Source organism: Monodon monoceros, unplaced genomic scaffold (genome assembly GCF_005190385.1).
Source record: "Monodon monoceros isolate NGI ecotype Baffin Bay Population unplaced genomic scaffold, NGI_Narwhal_1 Super_Scaffold_22, whole genome shotgun sequence".
Classification (NCBI taxonomy): domain Eukaryota; kingdom Metazoa; phylum Chordata; class Mammalia; order Artiodactyla; family Monodontidae; genus Monodon; species Monodon monoceros.
In genome coordinates this window covers 9898850-9911225 of record NW_021703779.1, presented here as the reverse complement: position 1 = coordinate 9911225, position 12376 = coordinate 9898850, and positions in this window count along the sequence as shown.

The window sequence follows — 12376 nt, the reverse complement described above, 5'->3', positions numbered from 1 at the left end:
TTTTATGAATATGTTGTATATACATATATAACACACATATGTGTATTTGGATGTTGGTACATACAGGAAATTTATATATACAATATATACTTTATATATTATGTATTATATACACACATATATCTATTGTGTATTTTATGTATGTATATAATACATGAACTTACATACACACATATCATATACACATGTGTCTATTTATGTGTGTCTGTAACTCTATTGGTATATAAACATATCCATAGCTGTATGTATATGTACATGTACGGATATGTATATAACTGCATACACTCTTGGGCATTCATATAGGTACATGCAGTGGAGTGTATTTGCTATAGATACATGATGCACATTTTAACGTATGGGCTGTGTAGAGAGGGACAGGGAGAGAGCGGGGGAGAAGCTCTTCAGACGTGGGCGCCACCCCCCGCAAGCAACATGATTATTTCACAGCATTTGTTTCTGTCCAGATCCCAGCGCCAACATCTCCCCAGCTGGCATTTCCCCCAAGCAGCCCTCGGCCCAGGGGTGTAGCAGGTGATCTCAGGTCCTTATGAGAGGACCACAGGGCTCTGCAGTCGAGAGGACAGCTCTTCCCTCCAGCTTCGCTCCCTATCATGCTCGTGTGTGTGACGTTTGGGGACAGAGGGCCCCTGGGATCCCGCGCCTCTGCCTGAGGTCTTTGCAGGGAGACGATGGCCCCCCAGGGGGAAGGCGTGGTGCTAGTACAAGATGCCGTGGGGTCAGCCACAGGGAACCCGCTCCCACCTCCACGGGGCGTGGAACACGGAGTCCACTGTGCCCGGCTGTGCTCAGGTCTCCCGAAGATCAGCCTGACAGCCGATGCTTGACCACCAGGCAGCAGGTCAGAGGTCACGGTGATGGCTGCGCACTGCTGGACGTTGAGGGACGGGAGAAGCCAACTGTGCATGGTCAGCTGAGTGTCCAGGAGCGGGGACCCCAGTGGCTCTTGTCTCCTGGGACCTGGGCTGTGTACCGCCCAACATGGCAGAGGGAACGCGCTGGGCTTGCGCTCAGGTGGACCTGGGCTCCGATTCTGGCCCCAACCGACGCTCACACTTCCTTTCACTCTTGGAGACCTTGTTTTCCTGTCTCAAAAGGATAAGCATGTTGCCGGTAGGTGGGGGAAGGCACTGGACCCCTTCTTGCTGGCCTGGCAGGGAGAGAGGGGTCGTGGTCAGCCAGGAGAGGAGGCCCCGCGGCCTCACGGAGGAGTGCACAGGGCAAACAGCGGGGAGACCCCATGGACACCCAGGCCACTGCCCCTGCCGGCCCCTGAGTGGACAGAGGCTCACAGGCTCTTCCCTGCGATAAAGGCCACGTGCTCCCGTGAGCCCATAAACACCCCAGGGACGTGGCCCAAGAGGTACCAGATTTGGTGGACTTTATAAAATGCTTGTCGAACAGACCCAGGACAGGGCAGTTGAAATAATGTTGAAGAGTTTAGGAAACCACCCGGATCAGTGCTTCTCTAACATACCCGTGAACAAGCGTGAATGCCCTGGGGGTCTTGCTTAAATGCAGGTTCTGGTGCCGTTGGTCTGGATGGGGTCAACGGTCAGCGTTGCTTGAAGGCTCCCCAGCCCCGGGGATGTCAGGGCCGCTGCTGCAGGACCACGGCGGGAAGGAGCTGACCACTAGATGCAGAGTGACTGCCCAGTGGTAGCCAAGAAGCTTCTAGAACCCTCCTGGCTTCCTTGGTTCTCTGCAAACCTGCCCTGGAACATCTTCACATTGTCTTGTTGCTTTTGTCTGCCAATTATGTTCGGCCAGTGCGCTGGCTTTACCCTCGACTACACCCCACTCATTCCCCTCCGTCGTCAAGGTCTTTGTACCAATCAGGTTATTACCAAGGGAGCTACGAGGTGCCAGGGCACCCTGCAAGGGACAGAGGATTGGGATTGCCATCTATGTCTTTCTGACCCCAAACTCCCCAAGACCACAGCCCTTCCATCTGCCCCCTGTGCTGACCTTCCAGAAAAGAGGCCAGACCACGGAGTGAATGCAGTGAGGCTTCATCTTCCGAGCTGCACTGAGCTTTGTAAATGCTTGGTGGTCAGCACCCAGCCAACACGAGGTGATAAGAAACACAATTCAAAAGGAAGGAAGGAGAGGTGTCTTCATCCTTATGGAAATTTTTTAAACAGTCACTGTTGGACATTCATCACATACATACAGATGGTGCTTTCTGGAGAAAAACCCATTGAAAATTTGACGACTAGTTTTCTGGCAGTATGGTTTTTTTTCTTTTATCCTATTCAATTTTAGTACTGTACAGTCACAGCAGCATCATATAAAGGTCCAATCAATGTCTGCTTTTGACATTAGAATCCTGTGGTCAGAAACTCCAAGTTTGACACAGAATAGTTGAACCTCAAAAAGGCAGGGACTGTACAATTTACTGGTCTGTAATTGACATGTAAATTGACCACGCATTTGAATGACAGGTATAATAAAAAGGACCTACAGGACTGATTTGAATACAAAAGTTCCAAGCATACTGAAAAACAAACAAACCAAAAAAAAAAAAAAATCAGTTATGAGTGAAAGCAAGGTAGATAATTTACTCTGACCCTGATATTGTCAACTGTGAACTGCAGTAACTGGACCAAAGTTACAGGTCAGTGATGCGTGATGCATACCTGGCCCCGATGTGGATGGAGCAGGGCCTGGGATCATACTGCTCACCTGGGCCAGGTAAGTTCAACATTGACCATTGACTCATGGACACACACTAGGAGAACACAGCATTTAAATCGAGCCCAGAGAATCATTTCATACCCTGCCTCCAGGAAAACAGCCTCAGATCAGAAATGAGAACGAAATAAAATTAAATGTGCGCCTCCAACTAACTGCTTTAACCCGCTAATTGCATGAACCCAAATTAGTTGGCTATAAAAAATAACAATAGCCCATTTCACCTTATAGGAGCTAAATTACTTGTTTCTCCCCACAAACCATATCCATGGATTATACCTATTAACTTTTTTTCTATTTTTATATACTGGAAGGTCCTAGAAATGAGGGTTAAAAAACAAACCTCCAGGGCTTCCCTGGTGGCGCAGTGGTTGAGAGTCCGCCTGCCGATGCTGGGGACACGGGTTCGTGCCCTGGTCTGGGAGGATCCCACATGCTGCAGAGCGGCTGGGCCCGTGAGCCATGGCCACTGAGCCTGTGCATCCGGAGCCTGCGCTCCGCAACGGGAGAGGCCACAACAGTGAGAGGCCCACGTACCGCAAAAAAAAAAAAACAAAAACAAAAAACCTCCAGGGTTTAGGTCTGGCTTAAAATTAAGCAAATTCGGTTCATTATCAGCAGTTTTTCCTAAATTACAAAGGTGTAATTGCATCTTAGCATTTAGCACTAACGTCCACCTTCTGTGTAGGTTCATCTGTGTCTGCTGTGGACAAGTGAGCCGGGCAGAAAGGCGGGAGGAGGAGACGGTGACTCATCTGAGTGACGGCAGCCAGTGGGCGGGGCAGCCTGGGCATAGGGACACATAGATGAGACGTAGATGTAGATATAGATGTTCATAGGTGACAAGGGTGTGGGTATCAGTACAGGTGTACGTAGATAACATAGCGATAAGAATATATAGATATAGACATGATAGAGAGAGAGATACAGCTGTAGATATAGAGATGATTAGAGACAGTGATAAAGGTAAAGATTATGTAAAGGTATATCATGTGGATGTAGATGTATAGATACATGATACAGGTATAGATTACACGATACTGTCTGTATCCATGGATACAGAGGGCCGGCTGCACCACACCATTTTATATAAGGAAGTTGAGCACCTGTGGATTTTGTGGGAGTCCTGAAACCAATCCCCTGTGGAAACAGAGGGACAACTGTATATACATATCAATACAGATGCCGATATAGAGGTACATATAGACGTAGATGTAGATATAAATACACGTGTAGCTATCTAGTTGATATAGATATAAATATATACAAGTAGATATAGATGTAGGCATAGATATGATATAGATCTACACATATAAATATATAGAAGCTATAAATATAGGTACAAATATATAGATACAGATGGTATAGATATAGATAGGATATAGATATATAGATGACATGGATGTAGCTACGATACAGATATATAGATATAAATATATAGATGATATCGGTACAGGTATACAGACACAGATGATGTGCACAGTGCAGTATAGACAACGGGGTTTGTACGTGGATTAGACAAGGGATTCCCACACAGCCATAAGAAAAGGCAGGCGCCCCAGAGAACAAGGAGAACGCACAAACAGCTCCTACCCACAGGAGGACGTGGGAGCGGCCAGTGAGCTCGTGAAAACGTATTCAACACCGTTTGCTCTCAGGGCCACGGGGACGGAGACCCCAGTGAGATTGCAGAGCCTGTCTGTGCTAAGTGAGGACCACACCCTGCCCTTGTTGCTGTTTAATCTCTCAGTCCACTTAGGCAAGCACATGGGCACTACCTCCTAACAAGCCACTGCTGTGGAAACCACAGGCCACCGGACGATGCCGTGAGCGTACTGCGGGCCAGGAGGGGTCCGCCCACCAGCACAGCGTGATGGGGAGGCCCAAGGGCCCTCCAGACACACCATCACAATTAGCCTTGAAACCGCATTTGTTTGCTGGGGCTGCCATAACTAATTACCAAAGCAGGCGGCATAAAACCACAGACCTCCATCCTCCCCCCCCAGTCCTGGGGACCAGACGTCTGAGGTCAAGGTGTCCCAGGGCTGTGCTCCCTCCAGAGGCTCCAGGGAGGGTCCTTCCTGCCTCTTCCAGCTTCTGGGGGCTGCATCTGCTCCCACGGTGTTCTCCCCGTGTGTGTGTCTGAGTCCACATTTCACTATTTTACGGGGCAGGCAGGACACCAGTCATATTGCATTAGGGTCCACCCTCCTCCAGGACGACCTCATCTTAACTAATTACATCTGCACCGACCCTATCCCCAAATACGGATACATTCTGAGGTCCTTCAACCCGTGAATGCGGGGAGGGATGGACACCGTTCAGTCCATCCCAGATCCTTTGTCTGGAGCCCCAGGATGCAGTGTAGATAAACATAAAGCAGGTGGTCTCCCACCGGAGAGCAAGGAGCCTCGCTGCCCCATCCAGGGGCCACTGAGGAAGGGGGCTCCTGGGACCCCATCAGAGCTAAGACTCCCCAGGACTCTCCCCTGGCCTGCAGTGCTGTGATTCCACGAGACAGACAATTGTGTACAGTTGCGTGCCCTTTGAGAAGCTGTTTCCGTCCTGCTGTTGCTTAGGGCTTGTTTCCAGAGAAAGGAACTGAAGGCCACCGTGGTCATCTACTTGTGTGGACCCTGGGGAGGCACGGCCATTCGAGCCACAGAGCTCTAAGTGCACGGATCAGTTTTAGAGAGATCCCCGGATTGAATGCCTTAATATCCCACTCCCCTTGCCTGTTCCATAAACACAGGGAGAGCCGCAGCACAAATTAAGGCGTCAGTAAATTTTGCTTCTACGATTTGTTGAATAAACAGGGTTGAAGCTGTTGCATAAATGAATCAACATGAGTTCTCAAAAGCACGTCTGAAGCCGCTCTGTTAGTGTCGATTTGCATAAGTGGGTAAGCCGTAAAAGACCCAGCCAGAGTCTGAGAACGCTGGAACGGAGGCAAAAACTGTGAGCACATCACACCGTTGTGTGTTCTTCCTGTTTGGGAGTATGCTTTGGCTTTTAAAGTCGCTGTCACACCGTGGGTTGGGCCACTCGGATTCATTTTGACGTGGGGTGGCCCAGCATGACTTCAGGGAGGGAGGGTTGAGCAACCTGATGACAGAGAGTTCCTCCTCGGTTTAGAACTTTCAACCATGACCCGCAGCCTCCTTGTTCCGGGACCACTGGCTGAGCGCCAGCCGTGTTTCTGGTGGCGCTAAGAGCAGACCAAGCATTTCCCCATTTGATCTTCATTCTGACCTCACGAGGTAGGTGGTGCCACCTCCTTTTTACAAATCCGGACACCCAGGGCTGTGGGTGCTGCATCCAAGCTTGTCAGGATTGGGAGGCTGGCGGCTGGCAGGGCTGGAACCAGGTGTGGCTGATTCCAGGGATATCTGGTAGCTGCTGGCTTCGAGAGAGTAGCTGGGGAGGTTGCAGGACGTACCTGGGTTATGCACACAATACAGGGAAATAGAGGGCCACCAACCTGCCCGGAGTGAGGGGGGCAGTGCCAGGGGCACCACCCTGTGGACAGAGACACCTTTGTCCTTAGAGGCGGTTTCCTTTTCAAATGGAAGCATGAAAGTAACAGGCACCCAGCCCCGAACGCAGGACCCTGTAGATGATGTGTGCCTTCTGAGGGCTCTATTTAGACAACAAAAATCTCAATTTCCTTTTGTGGGAACTAAACCTGATCTGGGTACACACGGAGGAGATGCCTGTTTCAATGTTTCCGAAGGGCTGTCTGCGCCAGCCCCAGCTGGAAGGCTGCCAGGGTGTCCCATAGGGCAGCAGGGCGGGCAACGGCAGCGGGCAGCCCCAAGTGCGCTCTGGCAGGTTGACCTGCCCCAGGAGGGGGCTGCTGACAAAGGAGGACCCTGGGAGAGTTGAGACACTTCTGAGGGTCCAGGGAAAGGGGCATGTGTGGCTGTGTGCATGCGCGTGTGTGTGTGTGTGTGCGTGCATGCATGTGCTATTTTCTCCTCCATTATGGAGAGAAGGGGGAGAGGTTAGATTAGAAAACTTCAATTAAGCCTTTAAAAAGACCATCTGCTGAACGATGACTGGGGTTTCATGTAAACAAAATGCCTGTGCTGGTTACAAACAAATGATCTTATCTATTGTATTGTGTTACAAATTAAAATTAAATTAAGCCACCTACATGGTACCTTGGCTGCATCTTCAATTTCTGGAGGATCTGAGCTGTGCTCCACACATATTCAAACCGGCCTGATGAGCCCTCATTATCTCTGTAGGAGCATTACTTACTGGGCACAGCATAATCAAAGCCTGGGGGTACGTATTAATTATCCTTTTGAATAGTGATGAAATTTTAAAAAGATCTCCTTTAGGCTCACATCATAAGCAGATGAAACAAAGGCGGACACAGCTTGTGTGCAGAGGCTCACATGTGTTTTTACATCTGTTTGGGATATTTCAATTTGAGGCTGAACAAGCAGAGACTGGGATTAAAGAAGAAGATGGGGGGAGAGAGAAAGAATAAAGTATAAAATCCTGCAATAACAAATAGACTCCTTGTTAGCTCATCAACCAGGGAGGAAAATGAGTTTCCTCCCCGGAAAATGCACCGTTGCTTTATGAAGGGGCCATCATGACTGTGATACAAAAGCAAGAGTCGTGCATGCACGTGGAGGCAAGGGGGCAAGGAGTCCACCTGTTACCTCCAGACACCCGCTTAGCTCTTGAGCCTGCAAATCAGGGCAGCTCCCGATGCTTTCCGAAGGTGAGGTACCAAATTGGCAGGCTCCGTCAGCGGACTTTGTAATCTAAGCTGAAGTAGCATGCAACTAGTGTACAGCAGCAGAAACGAACACAACATTGTAAAGCAATTATACTCCAGTAAAAAAAAAAAAAAAAAAAAAAAAAAAAAAGAATGCAACTATGAGGGTGCAGAAAGAGAAGGGTCCCCCCTGTGTGAGACAGTTTGGGTGATGAGGGAGAGGTCTTTGCCAGTTGAGAGGATATTTCACTGAGTTCTCTCCATTGGGGTAGAGGTTGGCGGAGATGCAACCAGATGCCCCGCAGACCGAACTTGTCAGCGTTGGGCTGAAGTGTAGGTCCTTGCGTGAAACTCTTGATGCTTACAAATACCGATTTGCTTTCCATATCCTGTTTAAAGTCGTACAGAGGGTGTCGTGAAACGCCCACACCAGGAGGGTTTTTTGGAAAGATCTTCCAGAAACTGAAACGTAATCAAAAACCATTTGAGCTGTGCAACGGCTGTATGACTGAAAACATCTCTGAAAAGGCATTTGACACACAATGCCCCCTTACATCCCTAGGCATGATGACAGCCTACCCCCAAAATATAGTTTTTTAAAAAATCAGTGTCATTTTTAAAAAATCTCTGTACCTGTTTTTCTGGACAATTGGAGATGAAGTAGTTCCCCCATTGATAGGGTAACCATGAATTAAACTAGAATCAAAATAGTGTGAAAAGTATTTAATGAAAATAATATTGTTTGGATGTGGGATGTAAATCCTACTGATTTGGCAAAATTACATGCTCCTATGAGCAGAATGGCTGAGTTCACAACAGTGAGGTAAGCCCTGTTACACACCTCCACTGTCAAGTGGCATTTTTGCCCACTCTGGGGAAAATCCAACTGGGATGTCTTCATGGAGGAATCTGGGGGGACATGGCCCATGTCCATGGCTAAGTGAGGGAGAGACAGGAGGGATGCAGCCACAAGCCCAGGGACACCTGGAGCCCCTAGAAGCTGGAAGAGGCAGGAAGGACCCTCCCCTGGAGCCTCTGGAGGGAGCGTGGCCCTGGGACACCTTGACCTCAGAACAGGACCTTATTTGGACAAAAGGCCTTTGCAGATGTGATGAAGGGAAGGGTCTGAGATGAGGTCCCCCTGGATGAGGGTGACCCTATATCCAATGACAGGGTCCTTACAAGACACAGAAGAGGAGAGACCCAGACACAGAGGAGAAGCCCCGTGAAGACGGAGGCAGAGACGGGAGGGAGGCGGCCACAAGCCCAGGGACGCCTGGAGCCCCCAGAAGCTAGAAGAGGCGGGAAGGACCCTCCCCTGGAGCCTCTGGAGGTAGCACAGCCCCACCAACAAATTGAGTCCCAAGTTTTGGTCTCCAGAAATGGGAAAGAACAAATTCCTGTTGTCCTAAGACCTCTAGTTGTGGTCGCTTGTTATGGTCACCCCAGGAAACTCATGGTCTCCAAACAGACTTTGGGAGGAGGGGCGGGGTGTAGATCAACTCGAGGTGGTTTGACCCCTGAAAACTTTCAGCACAGGGAATGCTTTACCCACCCAAGTGCACATGTCTCCTGGCCACCCACCCCATGTGACAAATAACCAACTAATGCCACAGGACCTTCTTAGGACCCAAGGCTACCACATGGGACTGTGACCTGCCATCGATCCAGAATCAGAAGAGCAGAGATTAGGACCTGGGAGTTCTGCAGAATCTTCTCTGAACCCCAGTCTGAACTTGTGGTTGGAAAACCATGGGTCAGAGTTCTTGTGCCCTCAAATCTGGGACGTTCATTTGCTTTACATAGAGAAATACTGGTTCTAACCCATCACTTTGTAGATGAGGAAAACAGGGAGGGAAGCATGGGGACTCAGTAGAGGGAGAAATGGATTCATGGTTATCCTAGACGTTCTGAAGTCTGACCCAGGTTATAAGGCTTATGTTGTAAGTCCCCTGTGCTCTAACCAGCTTATTTTACTCTGTGCAACCCAGTAGATGGCACCAAAAAATAGAATAACATGACTCAGTGTTGGATTCCTCTGTTGAAAACACCCACATTTGTTTATCTTTGGGTATGTCCCTGATTTAGTATTTTTCTGTTTGCTCCTTCACATACTAATAAGTATAGCTTTATTGTCTTTTCAAGCATCAGTATATACGATCTCTTTCTTTTCTTTTTCCTCCCCACTGGATGGTAGGAATATTCTATATCATCTTCTGTTTATTTATCATTGTTGCCACCTTCACCACGCAGTGGTAGCCTCCACCAGAGCTGGGACCACGACCGAGTTTGCTTACAGATGCCTCCCCAAATCGAGCAGTCAGCTGGTGAATCCATGGATGGTCCCGTCATCGTTGCATTGGGAAGACTGAGGACACAGAGGCAAATCTATCTTCTGCAGCGCCGTTCATCTGAGATGCTCCAAGGCATCCTGTGGCTGAAGAGTCAAGATTGACTGTGGTGGGGCAGCAGGGGAGGATGGGGCTGGGAGGAAACAAGCAGACCTTGGCGGAGGACGAAGCGTCAGTCTGCCAGTGATGGTCAATCCCTGTACCTTAGGTTCAAAATAGCCCTGGACAAAACAGTCCTGGAGTAGATGTGGATTCATCTAGGGCCTAGATCCTAAGCTAAGAATGTCAAATGCACGGGGCATCAAGGTAAGGGTGCCCTACTTTACCTCATCAAGTGAACAGAGGTCTCACAGTGTTCCAGGGTCGCCCCAGAACTCACTCCAGTCAGGAGCACAGAGAAGACACAACCTCACAGCTGACCCTACTGAAGTAGACCCAATGGGCACATCTCCTTGGGGTGGTCCCACAGCTGACCCCAACTACGTGGACTCACTGAGCACATCTCACCAGGGTGGTCCCACAACTGACCCCACTCCCAACGTGTCATTAGCTGGAAAGCTTCATGGGTAGGGAATCTTGTCCAAGGAATGCCCTAAACTTGGGGTCTTCACCTGGGTCCAGAGATGCCCAGAAGCATCAGGGATATCCTGATGTTATAGGGGAATTTTTTATGTGTGTTTTTCTAAGAGGGGATCCGTACTTTCCTATGATTCTCACAAGGTCTTTATCTAAAGAAGGTTTAGATTTCCTGCCATTGGAAGTTAAGAGAATTTAGAAATGGGACCTCCCCCTGATGAAGAATGGAGGGGACACTGCTTCTAAACCCAAACTTTGGGCGATCCAGCAAGGCAGTGGTCTGGTCATACTCGTGCCTCAATGGCCATGTCCATGGGCCTCCAGTCACATGGCGTTCTTACCAAATGACCCAGGAGACAGAATTCCAGACAATGGTACCCTGTTCAGTTGTACAAAATGGCAGGCCCATGGGAAAACCCACCCAGACCCCAGACTGTGCTCATCCACTACTCCTGGTTGAAACGTCATCGAAATTCACTCTGATGATCTCTTGAAATGACCGGATTTATTTTTTTTATACTGTCTTGATTTTTTTAATTGTTTCTTTTGCTTCCAGGCTGAAATTTTATGCCTTATTTCAGCCTACAGCGGATTTTAACAGCTGAGTTATAAGCCCCTAAAAATAGGGTTCTTCAGCCAAAGTGCTGACACCACTTTATCTCCTAAGGAATGAAGGTGGCACAGCTATAATTAAAAGGACCCAGAGCACTCTGTCTTTGACTAACCTAAATAGCTATCAGGTTAACTTAAAATAAAGTTTCTCTGCATTACGGAAGGCTGCAGGACATAGAAACCGTGTTCTTCCCTGCAACCAAAATGGATTGCCCAATTCCGATGATAGGTGAAGAAAAGCGAGGTTGTCTGTGGGTTTCAAAATGATACTAATAAAATATTCTTTGAAAATGCACGGAGACTGGACAGCAGATGGGGAAACGGGCTCTGCAGAACCTGTGCAGAAACGGCTAAGATGATTCTCTCTGCATCGTCCAAAGGCACTTGTCTTGAAGGAGGTTTCAGCCAGGCCGTTTGATGGCAAGTGTAGTTGTTAATGCTTAAATCGGATATTAGGTAATAAAAATAAACATTTCCCCTCCTGTATCTCTCTTTTTTTTTTTTTTTCAAGCGCCATGGCTATTTTTTTTTCTCTCTCTTCTGGATCTGATCTTGCGTTGATTTCTTCAGCCTGTGAGAATGAGAGCATCTGGGATGATTTTTCATGTTCATTTTTGCTTAATAATATTTTCTTCTTAAATTTCGTTGGATGCCTTGATAAAAGCCCTCCTGCATTATAACTTAGGTTTTATGACTTCCCTTCACCATTGTTCCCATATTCACTCTGAGTTTTTCTTTCTTTTTTCTCTTTCTTTCTTTTTCTTTCTTTCTTTCTTTTCTTTTTCTCTCCTCTTTCTTTCCTCCTTTCTTTCTTTTTTCTTTCTCTCTTTCTTCCTTCCTTCCTTCCCTCTTTCCTTTCTCTGCCTCTCTCTCTCTCTCTCTCCCTCTCTCTCTCCCCTGATTTGGGCTTGCTTCTCTCTTAGCTCCTGATTTCCAATACACTGTTAGGAAAGGACGTTTTCCAAAGCTGGTAAAATAAGACACGTCTTGTTTTCTATTTCATGTGGATAAATTGATCTGTGGGATGTTCTCTGTGGATTCTTTTCTTCTGAATATGAAGGATGGGTGAGCCCTAAGATGGGATGTTGAAAAAAGAAGAAAGGGAGAAAGATGGAAATTTCATCCTTAGCCCAGAGGAAGCAGAAGAAGTAGGAGAAACAATAAAATCAATGTGACTGTTCTTGGAGATGTAAAGGTTTCCACCCCACCAACATCGTCATCATCACCATCATAATCACCACCATCATCACCATCGTCATCATCACCTTCATCACCACCATCACCACCAACATCACCACCATCACCATCACCAACACCATCACCAACATCATCACCACCATCACCACCACCATCACCATCATCACCATCACCACCATCACCATCACCATCA